General features: G+C 33.2%; 1 pseudogene; it reads left to right on the top strand.

Annotated features, from left to right (window-relative positions):
- The first annotated feature begins 1,165 nt into the window (after window positions 1-1,165).
- Window positions 1,166-20,785, top strand: part of LOC129313894 (glycine-rich RNA-binding protein 1-like) — a 34,463-nt pseudogene continuing 14,843 nt past the window's right edge.

Genomic DNA, 20,785 nt, shown 5'->3' with positions numbered 1-20,785 from the left:
AGAATTAATCTTGTAAAACTTTTGCTTTTAGCTAAGCAATTATTAATTAGTTACAACTGTAACACTTACTGCTCTGCTGCTAAATATTTTGATTCTTTATGCAAGATTTCAATCATTTTGGTCATTTAATTTCATAAAATATTTCATTAATTTCATAAATCATTAATTTCATTAATAAAAAATTTGCATTCAAATATTGATAAGATATCTTTAGATGTTGATATATTAAGTTTAATTTTTTAAAATAATAATGATTGACACAAAATAATTATTTAAAAGTAACGATGTTAAGATAAGAGAATTTAAAACACACTTCAAAATATTACTTCATAGGCATGGCTTATCATATTTTAAAATTTTAAAAGGTAAAATATAAATAAAATACATATACAATAAATATGAACCTTCCAAATTAAAATTGGATGATTCAGATTTACTCGCCAACCATCATTGCTAATAGAGAAGCCGCTTACGTTACAATCAATAGGTCTAGATCCAATGTTCCCTGTTGCACATTTTCAATAATAGCCATATCAGTCGTGTGTTGATTAGCAGCAAATGCCAAACACACTTGTATCAAAGGGGTCACACTGGCTATAGTTAAATAATATAGTTTAAATAAAAACTAATAAATAATAATTTTTTACCTAAATATACTAATAAATAATATTATTTTTATTTGAATAAATAAATAATAATACAATTAGTTAAATAATTATATTCATTTCTTCTTAATAGAAAAAATGTGAGTCCTATGCTTTGACTCCAATCTCAAACCGTTTTCAATAAATTAATATTAATTTGGGAGTCCCGATGCTGTCACTCCCATCTCAAACTTTTCTCAATTAATTAATATTAATTTGGGAGTCCCAATGCCACAATTTTCAAAACCAAGACTAAACCCTTCGTTGCACTTTAGTCATGTCTATCTGAAAGTGGGAAGGAAGCAAGCTAGCAAAGCCAAAAGCTCACGCTAGGGGGAAGCAAGGCCAAAATCGTGGAACTCCATTGAAGCGACAGCAACAAGAATATGGGAATAAGGGGAAGGGAGACCATAAACCAAAACACCAAGTACTGAATGAATCACAGCAGCAGCATCCATAAGTCAGGAGATCAAGGACTTGACAGTGAAAGACTCAACAGCAAAGGGTGGAGAGAGTAGACAATGGCAAGACCTCGCTGGGAAGAGAAGGCGAGTCTGAAAGCGAGAAGCGAAGCTGAAGAAGGCCGTCAAAGGTTTGAGTTCTAAGCAACTTGCAAAATGCAATTTAGGATTTTTTTTTTTCTAGATGAATTTAGGCACCAAGAATTTGGAACAAAAGGTAACCCGACCAACCCTCCTGAACTATGGGGTTAGGTAGGTTATTCTGGGTTAATCCTGGGTCACCGAGGTTAACCCGGGTTGACTGATGCCTGAAGGAATGGCCAAACCGCATCGAACACATGGCCGGATCGTTGGTTCATCGATTTGACCACTCAGTCCGGTCAGATTTTGCAAACGTTGCTTGCATCTCACTCACTGCATACAAAACCCCATTTACGTCCAACTCCATTTTCACCCCACCTTCAAACAACATCATTACCTTCGAAACAACAATATTTTTGTGCCCACTCAAAATGTAGAGCATGTCCAATATGGTAATTGGATATATGTATTGTCAAGAATGAATAATAAGAGAAACAGGGAGAGATTTATACCTAATATATATATATAGTAATAATAATACATACATATCTATAGCAAAGGAAAGCTAAGAACATTGGGAAGAAAGCAAGGGATAGGAAGAATAGTGTGAAGGAGCAAAGCCCTACCCTCACGAAGTAGTTCCACGATCCTAGAATCTCGAAGTCCTTGATCGAGCTGCCATCCGGTCTAAAGATGATGACACCTCTGATCTCCTACCTTTTTTTGGTTGACACTATTGATTGGATTACATTGATCTCACCCTCACTTCGTCCTGCTCCAGGATTTCACTGTGTGGTTTTATTAATGGAGCCTTCACCGACGACAAAGACCAAGATGTATGTTGGTTTACTTTTGACTTTTGAGCACAGACTCTGCTTGTGTATCACTTCTAACGATCCCTTTCTTTGGTTTTTTTTTCCCTTGCACCTATGCATTGTAGATATGAACCAACTCATTTAACGTTGTTTAGAATCTGTACCTATCAAAGTCTGTACTTGTAAAGCTGTTTAGATCACATAAGGTCATTTAACTCAATTAAAACTTCATTTTCAATCAATCAGGAGAGGATTTCCAGAAATAAGTCTAATCAGCAACATAGAGATTCTCATAACAATCCAAGTCGTGTGGGTGGCAGACAATGAAAACGAAGGAAACTTTTTGCTTGTGCAAAGGTACTTTTCATAAGTCAAAAGTTACAATGACTTCATAGGATTTTTTACGCCACTAGGATAAAGGTGAAAACCATCTAAGGAATTTACAGAAGTTGGATCCTTCATTGTGTCTATCTTAAAGGTAATGGTAAACGAGTAAAGGTGAGATAACAAGTACACATGAGCACAAGGTTGAGATGGACCACATCTACCACATGGCTTCTTCCAGAATAGAACCTCAAATATGAGGAACAGCTAGATATGGAGTCTAGATGTCAACGTATTCAAGTTAAGGGTGGATTTGGGCTTTTTAAAGAAGGTGGTTAAGTCAAAAGAACAAGCTTCTTTTAGATCACTGGTGAATTTCAAGAACAAATGTGGGACAAGAATTAGGAGGAAAAACTAATTTCTTGAGTATGATAGTAAGGATAAAAATCATATGGCAATAATAAGGTTTAGGTAGTCTATAATGATGTTATGACCTCCCTTTATATGGCAAACTATGAATTTATAGCAGGAGAACCATTCTTTCCATCAAAAGAGTTAAGTTTCAAAGAGTACTTTTTTGTTTTGATCAAGGATTTTTGAAAATGAAGGGTTGTTCATTTTTGCCACAAAATGGTAAAGACTGAGATGAAAATTGAATTTCTCTACGCCATGTTTAATAACTAGAACTTCCTTATAGGCTATGTGATAATGTTTTTTAAAGTTTTTGAATTCTTCTCTAGCATGACCACAATATTTTTCCCCTATTTTCTTCTTCAATAAGTATGCTCCCTAAAAGTCATCATTCGCACAAGTCTAGAAAATTGTTTGCCATCTATTAAGGAACTAGAGTGGCAGAGGATGCTAAGATATCTTCTTTAGATATTAAACAGCTTTAGTTTGATTGATTTCCTAAGGTGGGGAATGTTTTTACAGTAGCTTAGATAGTTGCCTAGTATGATTGGACACATAATGAATAAAATCCTTAATGTAGTTCACAATTCACAATTATTGTTGAAATTGTATCACTGATAAATCTTCATCTAGAAAATTCAATAATTCTTGAGTAATATATGGCCTATGTTGGTTTTCTCTATCTTGGATAATCTTTCTCAAGACCAGTCTGGTCCAACCGAGATAGCACGGTCTAAATAAAAACTAATCTTTCAAGACTAAAAAAATTAGACTCTTTCTTTAGGTTGGAATGGAAAAGAGATTGAGCATTTTAACTTCAAAACTCAATTTAATTCAATACGAACATGCATACAGTCAAATTTACACTTACACTAATATTTTGACCTTGTTCAAATTTTTCAACTAAAAAGATACTACATACACTAAGGCTTAAAATACACATTTTAATACTCAATATTCAATAATGCAAGTATAAAGAAATATTAACATCCTTATTGATAATATCAATTAATTACACATGCATATGAAATTACGAGAGGCCTATAGTAGGAAATTGAGTTCCTAAACCTCTGATGCTTTTTCTTTCTCCTACTCAAAATTAGTGCCTTTAAAATGCTAAATAGATGGGCGAGTACAAGCACTCAATAACTAAAGTGATTTTAGCATATACAAATGCATATTAATTAATCATCGTGATGAAATGGTATATTCAAACGAAACATATCCACATATTAAACCACCCAATTCATATGGTTACAAAATTAACAATCATGTGACATTAGATTACTTGGCATGTAAGGGTCACAAAAATAGCAACAATGTGCCCTTCGTAAGATGTGTAAGACACTAAAAATAACAATCATGTGGTTATATAATTATATGCATCAAAATGCATGGGGTCACAATACTAAAAATCATGTGCCCCTGTCAAATTATGTCAGACCATAATAAAAACAACTATGCGATTGTGATATTATATATATGATTAATGCTAACCTTATATCCTCTAGATACATTCAACGTAAAACTAATGGCTATTTAGTAGGCTATGCCCATGAATTCAGACTTCCTAAGCCTTCTACTTGTGAGGAGTTACCTAACCAAGGCTACTACACTCATTTATGTAACACAGTTTTTACCAATACTAATAGCCATGGGATGTCATACCTTTAATCTTATCTTTTTATGAACATCAGGAGATTAGTTAGTTTTGAGTCCCTTGAAGAATAAGTAGAAAAGTCCTTATATAACAATGGGCCAATGACTACCTCTCAATTTCAATAGTTAGCAACCTGGCTTGCTTTCGATTCCAACAATAAGTAGCCATTATCACGTAAATTTACAACATCTACTCCTCTCCTTATAGGTGAACTTTCACCTGATGATCATGTAAATGAAACATGCTTACTCTATTATAAAATTTCTCATTAAATGCACTGCATGCAATTTCTTAATCATTAAACTCCACTGACCACTTTGTTCATCTTTTATTTATTATTCCCATCACATATTCATCTCATTCACATCACATTTCATCATATCAAAAGTCTTGGCATGTTCTCATGTTTATGCTCAAACATACCATTTATCCACACATCACATGTATATATTCAAACATATAATTTTTCTTACATGTCATTACACAATCCCAACACATCACATAAACTTACTTACATTGTCATAATTTGCATCAAATATCGGCTTACAAATATCACTTGGTTTTCAAATAATTCATTTAAACATATAATCAAATAACAAGTAAATGCATAAAAAAAAAATTTTCCCTATTCCCTCAAACATTTGAGAGATCAAAAGTATACCCCTTAGTACTACTTGCTTCTGAGCTAAACTCAAACTCGTTGGTGCTACATGAAATAGTCTACAATTAATATTAATGCCCATCATTAATAATCATCAAAATCATGACTTCTAACATTTAATTTCATACTTTAATAACCAAATTTCTCAACTAATAGATTAGTCTCACATCCATTAAGTTTCCCACTAACTTCATTTAATTTTTAACAACTTAAATAATTACTAATATATCATTCAAAACCTAAAATGATCATCAATGTCATGAATTATTCGCTATTAACTCTCAAATTTCAACATTTTAATCACCAAAAACTCTCAACTCTTGATGTTAATCATCACATTATGTTTATTAACTTCCATTAACTCCAACTAATACTAATAAAATCCTTAATCAATATCAGTGGCAGCCACCTACCTCAACTACCACCATTTATGGCACTTTAGGGCATAATTTCGTCCATACTAATAACCCTAAGTTTAAATATACTTGAACTCATTAACTCAAACAACTCCCATTAGTCTTATTTAGACTAATAAGTTTAGATTCATAGCCCTAGGTTCAAAAATCATCATCTCTCAACCTCAAATCTTACTTTCCAAATGTGTAGAGTTAAGAAGAAGAGATAATGAAGGCATACTTAGGTGAAATCAAGCTTCAATCACCTCCAAATGTCTAAAAATTGATGACTTAGCAGAGCAACTACTCTCTCCATCATCCTCTCTCTATCTCTAACTCATTTTTCCTATTTCAAATGTTTTTCACATTTTTTAAAAAATTATTCTAGAAATTATGTTGCTGTATAAATTTTTATGTTGCAATATATTGCACAGTAAGCAAAAATCTAATTTTTCTCTACAATTTGAGCTTAGGTGGCTCAATTCACTTTCAAACCCAATCTTATGGCTCAAGTTAAATCCATTAGGCTTATTTGTCGTCTTTAATCATTCTTAAACCCAATTATACTTACATTTACATAATTATCCTTCCTTAATTAATCAATAGGATAATTTTTGGAATGTTAGATCTAATCTCTTCTCTTCATAACTTGAAGAAGTTTGTTGAACTTCCAAGATAATTGGATATCAGTATGTTTGCTTAAACTTTATCATCTATAAGGTTTTTATAAATTCTTTGTTTATTAATAAACATCAAAGCCAGAAAAAAAATCTTATACCAATTTTTTTTTCTAGTAATAAGATCTATCTTGAAAGTTTTCCATCATAGTTGTGAAATATTCATTATGCGAGGCCTATTCTTCTTTAGAAAGGATGTCAAATTTCATGACACTTCTACAAGAACCAATGTCGATGAAGGCAATGGTTAAAATAAGACTATCATATTTATTGAGCATAATTTGGACTCTAATATTAGGCTGAGGATTCTCGTGAGAAGGTTGGTTGCAAGACTACTCATCATCAGAGAAATTAGAGTCTTCTTTTGATACAGGAAGAACATATTGCATATCTTAATCTCTTTCATATGGTTCTTTAAGAAAATATTCCATGTCTTCATCAACATTAAAGGATTGAAGTAGCTTCATGCCTTTTTTGGACTTATTAGGACTTTTTTTTTTGGTTGGAAAAGTGATATTTTGTTTACAAAGAAAGCATCAATTTGACTATTTTGGCAAAATGATATTTGCTAAAAGGCTTACCCTGGTAAGAGATTGTACCAAAGCAATCCTAGTTACACCAACTCAATCTGAATCTTCTTTGGTATAGGCCTGTTCAAAAATAGCTTTTCTGATAGAAGCAATAGTTTTTTGTCTGTCAATTAGGCCTTTTTTTTTTTAACCAAGAGGGCTGTGGTCTTTGTTTTAGTGGTAAAGGTGATGAAAATATCTTCAAGGATTTGGCAAGATATGATTTTAGGTGGTTTTGAAAAAGATAGTGAAGCTTAATATTCTTAAAGTTTAATATGTGCAGGTTGTTGGCCTAATTATGGTGATAGCACTGGTTTCCTTTTGGCTTGCCTCAGAGCAAGATAAGACATCTTAAAAATTTTGCCATAATTACTTTTTGTAGGATTGGTAGGATTTTTGAAACTATTTTTGGTAGGATTTTAGGTAGTTTATGGAATATGATTCATAAATAGTTCTAGATCGATCCTTAACTATATCAGCTTTTAATCCTTATATTTCTCTTTGAATATTGGAAAGTTCTTGCTCTTTTCTTGTAAAATCAAGCTTAAACTATCTCTTATCAATATATCTTCTGAGATCTACATCTAGCTATTGTTCTTGTTAGGAAAGTCTTGTATACAAATAGTTAAGCTTTGAATCAATTCCATGCAAGACTTTATTGATTGATAGCATTGTGAGATTTCCAATTGAGAACTTTTTCTATGACTTGGACAGGCTTAAGAACTCCTTAATAGGTCTAAATCCAATGTTCCCTGTTGCACATTTCCAATAATAACCATATCAGTCGTATGTTGTTTAACAACAAATGCCAAACATACTTACATTAAAAGTACTGAAAATTAGACCAGTCATCGAACCTGTCGAGATCAAGGGTCAAGGGTTCAACTGAGGGTCAAACTGGAGTCGGACTGGCCATAGTTAAATAATATAATTTAAATAAAAAACTAATAAATAATAATTTTTGACCTAAATATACTAATAAATAATATTATTTTGATCCGAATAAAAAAATAATTATACAATTAGTTAAATAATTGTATTCATTTCTTCTTAATAGAAAAAAAAAATGCGAGTCCCATGCTTTCACTCCAATCTCAAACCGTTTTCAATTAATTAATATTAATTTGGGAGTCTTGATGCTTTTACTCCCATCTCAAACTTTTCTCAATTAATTAATATTAATTTGGGAGTCCTAATGCCACAATTTTCAAAACCAAGACTAAAACCTTCACTGCACTTTAGTCATGTCTATCTGAAAGTGGGAAGGAAGGAAGCCAGCAAAGCTAAAAGCTCACGCTAGGGGGAAGCAAAGCCAAAATCATTGAACCCCATTGAAGCGACAGCAACAAGAATATGGGAGTAAGGGGAAGGGAGACCATAAAACAAAACACCAAGTACTGAATAAATCATAGCAGCAGTGTCAGCAGTGTTCATATGTCAGGAGATCAAAGACTCGACAGTGAAAGACTCAACAGCAAAGGGAGGAGACAGGAGAGAATCGATAATGGCGAGACCGAGAGCTAAGAAGAGAAGGCCAGTCTAAAAGCGAGAAGCGAAGCTGAAAAAGGCCGTCAAAGGTTTGAGTTTTAAGCAACTTGCAAAACGCGATTTAGGATTTTTTTCTAGATGAATTTAGGTGCCAGAAATTTAGACAAAAGGTATCCCGCCGAACCCTCCTAAACCATAGGTTTGGGCGGGTTACTCCAGGTTAATCCCAAGTCACTGGGGTTAAGCCAGTTTGAATGATACCTGAAGGAATGGCCAAATCGGACTGGACATATAGCCAGGTCATCATTTCATCGGTTCAATGGCCCGGTCTAGTCTGATTTTGCAAACGTTGCCTGTATCTCACTCACTGCATACAAAGCCCCATTTGCGTCCAACTCCATTTTCACCCCACCTTCAAACAAAATCATTACCTTCGGAACAATAATATTTTTGTGCCTACTCAAAATGTAAAGCATGTCCAATATGGAAATTGGATATAAGTATTGTCAAGAATGAATAATAAGAGAATGAGGGAGAGATTTACACCTAACAACCTATATATATATATATATATAATACATACATACTCCCTCCAGTTCTATTTATAAGTCATTTCTACCAACCTCATCAATACCAATATAACAAAGGTACAAAGAATAAAATTTTGTAAAATTACAAACATAACCCTCAAAAAGTAGATAAACCATATAATATTATTTTTTTTGTTTCTCTCTCTCATACTTTTTAAGGGTAGTTTAGGCATTTCATTTAAAATAAAACATTACTATCAATTCAATGACTTATAAAGTGAACCACTTTATCCTTTTAGAATGTGACCTATAAAGTGGACCGGAGAGAGTACATACACATCTATAGCAAAGGAAAGCTGAGAACATTAGGAAGCAAGCAAGCGATAGGAAGAATAGTATGAAGGAGCAAAGCCCTACCCTCACGAAGTAGTTCTGCGATCCTAGAATCTCAAAATCTTTGACCGAGCTGCCATCCAGTCTAACGATGATGACACCTCTGACCTCATAAATTTTTTTAGTTGACACTATTGAATGGATTATATGATCTCACCCTCGCTTCGTTCTACTCTAAGATTTCACTGTCTGGTCTTGTTAATGGAGCCTTCACTGACCACAAAGAACAAGATGTGTGTTGGTTTAGTTTTGACTTTTGAGCATGGACTATGCTTGTGTATCACTTCTAACTATCCCTTTCTTTTTTTACTTGCACCTATGCATCGTAGATACGAACAAAGTCATTTAACATTGTTTAGAATCTATACCTATCAAAGTCTGTACTTGTAAAGTTGTTTAGATCACATAAGGTCATTTAACTCAGTTAAAACTTCATTTTCATGTGACAATCAATCAGGAGAGGATTTCCACAAATAAGTCTAATTAGCAACATAGAGATTCTCATGACAATCCAAGTCGTGTGGGTGGCAGACAAGGAAAACAGAGGAAGCTTTTTGCTTGAGCAAAAGTACTTTCCATAAGTCCAAAGTTACAATAACTTCATAAGATTTTTTACGCCACTAGGATAAATGTGAAAAACATTTAAGGAATTTATAGAGGTTGGATCCTTCATTGTGTCTATCTTAGAGGTAATGGTAAATGGGTAAAGGCGAGATACCAAGTATACATGCACACAAGGTTGAGATGGACCATATCTAGCACATGGCTTCTTCCAGAATAGAACCTCAAATATAGGGAACAACTAGATATAGAGTCTAGATGTCAACATATTCAAGTTAAGGGTGGATTTGGGTTTTTAAAGAAGGTGGTGAAGTCAAAAAAACAAGCTTCTTTTAGATCACTAGTAAATTTCAAGAACAAATGTGGGACAAGAATTAGGAGGAAAAACTAATTTCTTGGGCATGACAGTAAGGATAAAAATTAGATGGCAATAATAAGGTGTTATAAGCTAGATCTTTTCTTAGGATCTAGTTAAGTAGTCTAAAATGATGTTGTGACCTCTTTTTATGTGGAAAACTTTGAATTTATAGCGGGAGAACCATTCTTTCCATCAAATGAGTTAAGTTTTAAAGAGTACTTTTTTGTTTTGATCAAGGATTTTGGAAAATAAAGGGTTGTTCATTTCTCCCACAAAATGGTAAAGACTAAGATGAAAGTTGAATTTCTCTATGCCATGTTTAACAACTAGAACTTCCTTATAGGCTATGTGATAATGCTTTTCAAAATTTTTAAACTCTTCGCGAGCATACCACAATATTTTCCCCCTATTTGCTTCTTCAATAAGTATGCTACCTAAAAGTCATCATTCGCATCAGTCTACAAAATTGTTTGTCATCTATTAAGGATCTTGAGTGGCAGAGGATGCTAAGATATCTTCTTTAGATATTGAACTTTAGTTTGATTAATTCCTTAAGAAGGGGAATGTTTCCATAGCAGCTTAGATAGTTGCCTAGTGTGATTGGACACATGATAAATAAAGTCCTTAATGTAGTTCATGATTCACAATTATTGTTGAAATTGTATCACTGATAAATCTTCTTCTAGAAAATTCAATAATTCTTGAGTAATATATGGCATGTGTTGGTATTCTCTATCTCGAATAATCTTTCTCAAGACCAGTCTGATCCAACCTGAAACAACACGATTCGAATAAAAACTAGTCTTTCAAGGCTAAAAAGACTAAAAAAATTAGACTCTTTCTTTAGGTTGTAATGGAAAAAAGATTAAGCATTTTAACTTCAAAACTCAATATAATTTTATGAAAATGCATACAATCAGATTTACACTTGCACTAATATTTTGACTTTGTTTAAATATTTCAACTAAAAAGACACTACATGCACTAGGGCTCAAAATATATATTTCAATACTCAATATTTAATAATACAAGTATAACAAAATATTAACATCCTTGTCGGCAATATCAATTAATTACACATATGTATCTAAAATTACGAGAGGCCTACAGTAGGAAATCGAGTTCCTAAGTCTCTAGTGCTTTTTCTTTGTCCTACTTGGAATTAGTGCCTTTAAAATGCTAAATAGATGGGTGAGTACAAGCACTCAATAACTAAAGTTATTTTAGCATATATAAATGCATATTAATTAATCATAGTGATGAAATGGTATATTCAAATGAAACATATCCACATATTAAACCACCCAATTCATATAATTACAAAATTAACGATCATGTGATACTAGATTACTTGGCATGCAAGGGTCACGACAATAGCAACAATGTGCCCTTCATAAGACATGCAAGACCACAAAAATAACAATCATGTGGTCATATAATAATATGCATCAAAATGTATGGGATCACAATACTAACAACCATGTGCCTCTGTCAAATTATACTAGATCATAATAATAACAATTATGTGGTTGTGATATTATATGTATGATTAAGCCAACCTTATATCCTCTAAATACCTTCCACAAAAAAAAACTGATGGCTATTTAGCAGGTTATGTCCATGAACTTAGACTTTACAAGCCTTCCACTTATGATGAGTTACCTAGCTAAGGCTACTACACTTATTTGTGTGACACAGTTTTTCCCAATACTAACAATCATGAAATGTCATACTTCTAATCTTGTCTTTTTGTGAAATATAGAGACTAATTAGTTTTGAGTCTCTTGAAGAATAAGTGAGAAAGTCCCAATACAATAATGGGACAATGACTACCTCCTAATTCTAATAGTTGGCAGCTTGGCTTGCTTTCGATTCCAACAGTAAGTAGCTAATATCATGTGAATTAACAACATTTACTCCTCTCCCTATAGGCAAACTTTCGCCTGATGATCATGCAAATGAAACATGCTTACTCTAACATAAAATTTCTCATTGAATGCATTGCACACAATTTCTTAATCATCAAACTCTACTAACCACTTGTTCAACTTTTAGTTATTATTCCTATCACATATTCCATCTCATTCACACCATATTTCATCATATCAAAAGCCTTGGCATGTTCTCATGTTTATAACATATCATTTATCCACGTATCACATGTATATATTCATATAGACAATTTTTCTTACACGTCATTACATCAATCCCAGCACATCACATAAACTTACTTACATTGTCACAATTTGCATCAAATATTGATTTACAAACATCTCTTAGTTTTCAAATAATTTATTTAAACATATAATCAAATAATAAGAAAATACATTAACCAAATTTCTCCCTATTCCCTTAAACATTTGAGAGATCAAAGGTATACCCTTCATTACTACTTACTTATGAGCTAAACTCAAACTCTTCAGTACTGCATGAGATAGTCTACAATTAACATTAACACTTATCACTAATAATTATCAAAATCACCACTTTCAATATCTAATTTCATTCTTTAATAATCAAATTTCTCAACTACAAGATCAACCTTACATCTATTGAATTCCTTAACTCCTGTTAACTTTATTGAGTTCTTAACAACTTAAAAAATTACTATTATATCATCCAAAACCTAAAATCCCCATCAATGTCATGAATTATTCACTACTAACTCTCAAATTTCAACATTTTAATCACCCAAAACTCTCAAATCTTGAGTTTAATCATCACATTAGGTTTATTAACTTCTATTAACTCCAACTAATGCTAACAAAATCCTTAATCAACATCAACAGCAGCCACCTACATCAACCACCACCATTTATGACACTTTAAGGCATAATTTCATTTATAATAATGACCCCAAGCTTAAAGATGCTTCAACTCATCAACTCAAGCAACTCCCATTAGTCTCATTTAAACTAATAGGTTTGAACTCATAGCCTTAGGTTTAAAAATTATCATCTCCTAACTTTAAATCTTACTTCCAAAATGTGTAAAGTTAAGAAGAAGAGATAACGAAGGCATACCGAGATGAAATTAAGCTTCAATAACGTCCCAATACCTAAAAGTGGAAGCCCTAATAGAACAACTACTCTCTCTATTGCCCTCCCTCTGTCTCTAGCTCCTTTTCCCTATTTCGAACATTTTTCACATTTTAAAAAAAATGATTCAGGAAATTGTGCTGTAGTATAAATTTTTACATTGCAACATAATGCACAGTGGGCAAAAATCCAATTTTTTCTCTACAATTTAAGCTCAAGTGGCTCAATTCACTTCCAAACCCAATCTTATAGCTCAAGTTAAATCTAATAGGCTTATTTGCCATCTTTAATTATTCTCAAACCCAATTATACTTACATTTACATTTTCATTAACTTAATTGATCAATAGGATAATTTTTGGGATGTTAGATCTAATCTCTTCATAACTTGGAGAAGTTTGTTGAATTTCCAAGATACTTGGATATCAGTATGTTTGCTTAAACTTTAATTATCTACAAAGTTTTTATAAATTCTTTATTTGTTGATAAACATCAAAGCCAGAAAAAAATTCTCATACCAATTTTTCTTCTAATAACAAGATCTATCTTAAAAAGTTTTCCATCATAATTGTGAAGTATTCATTATACGGGGCCCATTCTTCAAAAAGGATATCAAATTTCATGACACTTCTATAAGACCCAATGTCGATGATGAAACTCCACTAAACACAATTGATAAATGAAACTCATGATAATGAGAGGATTAGCTCAAAAAATAATTATCAAGGTTTAATTCAAAAGCAAGGGATCCCAAGTTTTCTAAATAGAAATGAGTTAAAATTGATCAAAATGTTTTATATCAGAGTAAAAATAAGTTTCAGAAGCATGGGATACCTTAGAGGAGTGAAAGAAGTCAAAACGGCTAAAAAACAAAACATGTGTTATGATACAAAGTAATGCGCTGTGGCTCGTGCATGCTGCACTGCAATATGTTGCTCTCTGTGCTAGGCACTACGACTCAAGCGTCATGTGCCACGGCGTGTTGCAAAAAATTTTCACTAGTTCTGCTGTCTTTTGACAGCAGAATCAGGGGAACTTCCGACTTGCCCTGTTTCTCCGTCCGACATCAAAATGACATGATCTAGGTGTCTATGAAAAGCTCTTTACATGAACTAGCTAATGGCACAGGTTTCACTTCCAAAACAAATCACACTAGGAAGATGGATACCCAAACACATGTTAACTACTTTTCAATATTTTTACACAAAATGAGTGTGTAAAACCCTCGACAAGTGCCAAAAGCTTTTCTTAACACCTGGATCATGTCCAATAGACCTAGTACTACCAGTACAACACGTCATAAGCACTGAAATATCATTATAATAAAAATTCACTCTTCAACCATATTTTACCAAAAACAAAGGGGGAGGTAATTTAGCATTGCATTTCACTCAAATCATTCAAAACATGTTCAAATCTTCATTTCTATACTTGCTCTAGTAATTTGGCCCTATAAACACACACACACACACACACACACACAGATATATATATATATATCATACACAAAGGTTAAAGGCCCAAAATACAATTCTAACATTTCCAACAACCAAAATAGTACAAGTGTGATCATATGCATCATAGAATTGGCAAATCATATACCATTACACAATTAAAGCTAAACTAGAGACATACAGTAAGAATATGCTAATTCCCTGCCTCTTTAGTCTTCTTCCTCTCAACACCAAAGCTAGAGCCTGAAAAGTATTAAATAAAAGGGGTGAGTCTAGCCACTCAATAATCAAGGTTAAACCTACCCTACACAGTTATATATCAATTATAAACCAAATATATGCACTAGGAAATCAAATTTATAAAACTTGCTAACATAAATCATATTGTCATTTATCGTTAAATAACATCTCTAACTCTCATAACTAAGTGCATTGTTATCATATTCTTAAATATGTGACATGACCCATACTCATTAGACTTGCTACCACTTATCACTTGTGATACGTCATATATTCATTTAGGCAATGATCAACCAACCTTATATCTCCCTTATTTTTTTAGACTGAAACTGTGGGCTATAACACTGATTAGGGCTTCGTTTGTGTAACTAGACTACCCAAGCTCACCAATCGTGAGGTGTGACTCAGCCAAAGATCACAAAACTCACTCTCAAATCATGACTTCCCTCCATTCTCGAATCCCTAAGGCGTCTCATACCCTAGGCTATTCTCCTCATTGAACCAGTGGAGATAGCTAGGTTCTAGTCTCTAGATAAATAATGGGATAAGGTTATAGCCCTCGTGCACCGGAGAGCAACCTAAATATCATATAGATTTTCTATACTCCTAAATTCTTAGGCGAACTCCCGCCATTAGTCATGCCATCATCATTACTCACTTGTTTTTCACTTTTACACTTTTGTATACTCACTATTACAACAACCACGTTGGACTCACGACTTTGCACTACCCAAGTGTATATTCTCATCATTTTCTTAGTAACAAACAATTATCTCTACACATCATCTCATTCATGTTTCAACAAAAGCATGTTCATAGTCAAAATCCTCTTGACTTGTATATTGCATTTTCAAGTCAAAAATAGCTTTTCCACGCACTCAATGAAACATATATATAGTTTTTACTTTAACAATCAATCCTATGCATGTAATATTTACAAACTCATATTCAACAATCAATTAACAATCAATTAACATATAACTACTCAAAGTAGAGTTTTGCCCCGGTTACCTCAAACTTTTGAGAGGTCAAAGATTTACCCCTCAATCAACTAGCTTCCAAGCTTGAAATTCCACTCAAATAGGTGACCAAGAGCTAAAACTACAATCAACCAAATTAAATTCGATCAGCATAACAAACTCAAACATTTAAACCCTCAATCTCTACTTCTAATGTGCCCAACATTCACTTTACAAGAGGTGAAGCCTAACCATTGGATTTCATAGTTACCTTTAGCCCCTAATAGCATTGATGAGCTATTAAATCTCCATTAATGGCATCACAACTTCCAACCACCCATAATAAATGAGATTTTCGGATATTTATGGTGCCCAACAACCCAAGACACCAAAACTCAATATACTTAGGTTTAAATACTCTAATCTACCTCCATTAACTCCATTTGAGTCAACAAATTTAGACCCATAACCTATATGGATCAAAATCCCACTTTCACTATCAAACCCTAACCATAAACTCATAAATGTGGAAGAAATGGGGAGATTAATGAGTGTGATACTTACCTTGGGTGTTCGTAGCCTTTAAAATACTCTCAAAGTCGTCCCCAAGTAAACCTTAACAGAGCATTAGCACGTCTCTTCTTTCTCTCTTTTCTTTTCTTTCTATTTCTGTCTCATTTCGCGTCTGATAAACTACAAAAAATGGTTATACGCCGTAGTAGACGCACAATGCGCCGTGGCACATGGCACAGAGAGGTCCTCCTTTGCTCAGAAATGGTTGTGCGCTATGCCAGACAATCTACGCGCCGTGATGTGTGGCACAACAACTTCAACTCTTTCTTTTCTTCTCCTTTCGATGCCCGGGTGGCCTACCTCAATACCGGACCCACAACTAAGGCTGAAATACCATCAAATATAATTATTAGACCTCTCTAGCCACACACCACTTCAACTTACTTAATTACCCTAATTAGATTTAATTGATCAGGAAATTAAAACTCGAGATGTTACAGATGAAGGTAATGGTTAAAATAAAACTATCTTATTTACTAAGCATAATTTGGACTCCAATATTAGGTTGAGGATTCTCATGAAAAGGTTGGTCACAAGACTATTGGTCGTAAGGAAGAACTAATAGCATAGATTGGAGGATACTACTCATCATCAGAGAAATTAGAGTCTTCTTTTGATATAGGAAGAACACATTGCATATCTTAATCTCTTTCACATTGTTCTTCAAGAAAATATTCTCTGTCTTCATTGACATCAAAGGATTGAAATAGCTTCATGCCTTTTTTGGACTTATTAGGACTCTTCTTTTTTTAGAAAAATGACATTTTGTCTACAAAGAAAGGATCGATTTGAGTATTTTGGCAAAATGATATTTTGTCCATAAAGAAAGAATCACATATGTTTCTAATTTTTGCTAAAAGGCTTACCCTAGCAAGAGATTGTACCAAGGCAATCCTAGTTATACCAACTTAATATGCATCTTCTTCAATGCAAGATTGTTCAAAAATAGCTTTTCTGATAGAAGCAATTATTCTTGTTCTATCAATTGGGCTCTTTTTTTCTTTTCTTTTTAACCAAGAAGGTTGTGGTCTTTGTTATAGTGGTAAAGGTGATGATGATATCTTCAAGGATTTAGCAAGATATGATTTTGGGTGGTTTTGAAAAAGACAGTGAACCTTAATATTCTTAGGGTTCAATATGTGCAGTTGTTGACCTAATTATGGCGGTAGCTTTACTGGTTTCCTTTTGGCTTGCTTAAGAGAAAGATAAGACATCTTAAAAATTTTGCCATAATTACTTTCTGTGGGATAGGTAGGATTTTTGGAAGTATATTAGAGAAACTATTTTTGTGGAATCATTGTAGGATAGATGGGATATGATTCATAAATAATTCTAGATCAATCCTTAACTATATCAACTTTTAAGCTTTATATTTCTCTTTGAATATTTGAAAGTTCTTGCTCTTTTCTTGTAAAATCAGGCTCGAACTATCTCTCAACAATATATCTTCTAAGTCAACCTTTAAGTCAATTCCATGCAAGACTTTATTTTAATTGATAGCATTTGAGATTGCCAATTGAGAACTTTTTCTGTGACCTGGACAGGCTCAAGAACTCCTTGTGGCGTCCCCTTTCATAGCTGTAATGAAAGGTCTACTAGTCACCCTTGTTATTTTTTTTTATCAAATCTACATTCCAAAGGAGGAAAATCTTCTTTATAAGGTATCATCATCGCAATACAAGGCAAAGCTTGTCTTTTAACAATTGAAAATGTTGGAATAATAAGGTGAGGCCTCCCGTGAAAGAAGATCATTACGAACTAATTCCTTTAAAATTTCAAAAAGAGAATTTCTTTCCATGCGAGGATATGGAAGTCCTACACATTTTCTCTGAGTTTGTTTAGGTCTATGGTCTTTCTGGTAAACCTTCGACTATCAAACCAATCATCCTCATCACTATCCGGATCATCCCAAAATTCACAATCATAACTGAATTTACACAATTTTAGGGTATAATGCCAGATAAAGTGACCATTAATATAAGATATAAAGACTGGTTTAGTTTACATTGTGAAATACTCAATAGGCAAATCACACATAAGATGGGTATAGACTAGTGCGATAGTTAAAATCTTGCTAAAGGATTGACTTGTTTCTTGGTGAGAATCTTAAAGATTTCAAAAGCTATGGTGAGAATCATACTCCTATTGCTAAGAGTTGACAATAGGGTTCCTATCAAAGCAATGTTGTATGTGGTGTAGCCATTGTCTAATAAGGCAACTTTAGTTATAGTAGGAATCCTTTCTATCCCATGTAAAATCAAGATTAAACAAACAGCTCCAACATGAAGGTGTATATAGCCTTGAGATTTTCAAGTGTGTCAAGGGCTGAGGAATTTCAAGGGTTCATATATTGTTCGACAAAAGTAGCTTGAAGACCATACTAATCAAGCTTGAACAATTTTAGCTGGTAGAAAAGGCTACCATAATAGAAAATGCCAAAAACTATGTTATCAATCAACATCAAATTTTCATATTTATTATGATAGGAATGGAATAAACCCCTTGTGCAAGCCTATCAATAGTGAAAAAGGATTACACACACTTCAAAGATACAAATTATGTATTATTCCTTATCGTGCAAAAAAGTAGGCAATTCCCAAAATAATTATATCACTCAACCTTTGTAGTTCCTGCCTACTTTAACACGCTTGTAAGCAAATCCTAAGTAGAGCTTTGTACCTCTACTATCAATCAATAAGCTGATTCTAAAATTTCAAAAAAAAAAACACAACATAAATAAATAAAGAAATCTACCAAGATCAATATAACTTGTACTCTCGTAAAGTCTCCTTGCCACAGCATCCAATAGTCGAACCATCTCAAGAAAGCAAATCAGTTATCAACCTAATCTAAAGTAAAAGGGCAAATAACAATGCAAAAGGGCCCTAAGGATGGCAGCAATAATGTCCAACATAGAACCATACTTTTTATAAAGCCTAGTTTCTCGATGTCGATTCTTTTTTTACAGCACTGCTTATGTTCCCTTAAAAATATTAGGGAAAGAAGTGAGACAAGATGTCTCAATAACCACGTTTAAGGTTATAAAGTATCCATGGTCAATAAACAACCTAATTAAGTGGGTTTTTGTATTCCAATCAATAATATTCCAATATATCAAAGTCATAAAATAAACATCATGCAACAATCAACACTAACAAGGGTCTTGATTCCAATGGTTACTAATGCATAGTTGAAAGCACATATCATATTTCATTAATCATTGCTCACAAGGTTCCCAATTTTAATGATTACCATGCAGCTGAGGAATTTTGAAGGTCATATATTGTTCAGCAAAAGTAGCTTGAAGACCATACTAATCAAGCTTGAACAACTTTAATAGCCAGTAGCTAAGGACATCATAATTGAAAAGGATAACATATATGTTATCAATCAACATAAAATTCACATGTTTACTATGATAGGAATGGAATGAACCCCGTGTGCAAGCTTATTAATAGTAGAAAAGGATTACACACTTTAAAGACACATTTATGTATTATTCCCTATCATGCAAAATAGTAGGCAATTTTATAAATGGTTAAATCACTCAACCTTTGTAGGCTCCACCTACTTTAACACACTTGTAAGCAAACCCTAAGAAGAGCTCCGCTGCTCCTCTATCAATCAATAAGCTAATTCAAAAATTCTAGAAAAAACACTACATAAATAAATAAAGAAATATGCCAAGATCAATACATCTCACAAGGCAAATAACAATGCGAAGGATGTTAAGGGTGGCAGCAATAATACAGCATAACATCATTACTTTCCAAATAATCACATGATTAATTAACTAACCTCCTCCTTTTTGAACACTTAGGAGGCCTAAAAATGGTACTGAACCCAGCCTGACCCTAGACAGAGGACCTAGATGAATCAAGTATACGAACACCACCTAATGTGCTCCTTATGAAAGCGAGAGTGTGATCATAAACACAAATACCTTCAATGCCCCATATCATGCAATTTATAATTTTCCATAAGCATGATGACAATCACAATAAACCTAGTTATATTAATCACATGTATAGACTAGTTTCTCAATACAGATTCATCAATTCCATTCCATGTTCAATCCTACACAACCAATATTTCACAATATAACATATTCATCAGTTCTATATAGTCCCTACTGAATCAACAATAATCAATCATAAACTAGTAAAGAATTCTATAGAAGTAAATTTACTCTCCATTAAGTTGTAAATATTTTTTGAAACCAATGACCACTAATCATGTTCATTTGCCAAATTCAATAATAGTTTTTTTAGTAAAATAGTTACCTACCAACACATGCATACAACGTAAATTTGAAGTTAGTTGGGTTCAAGTTTAACACAAGTAGCTGAGGTCTCTAATCTAAAGAGAGCATCCAAGGCTCTTACACAGACAAGTCAAACCTAAAGTTTAACTAGAACCCCTACAATTCATAACATCTCAAATAGTTAAAGATTCATTCAGTAGCTATAGGTAATTCCTAATCTCAAAAATCTC

This window comes from Prosopis cineraria, unplaced genomic scaffold (genome assembly GCF_029017545.1).
Source record: "Prosopis cineraria cultivar Desert tree isolate PC_DT_omini unplaced genomic scaffold, ASM2901754v1 PC6, whole genome shotgun sequence".
NCBI lineage: Eukaryota > Viridiplantae > Streptophyta > Magnoliopsida > Fabales > Fabaceae > Prosopis > Prosopis cineraria.
This window is presented reverse-complemented; position numbering and strand designations above follow the sequence as displayed.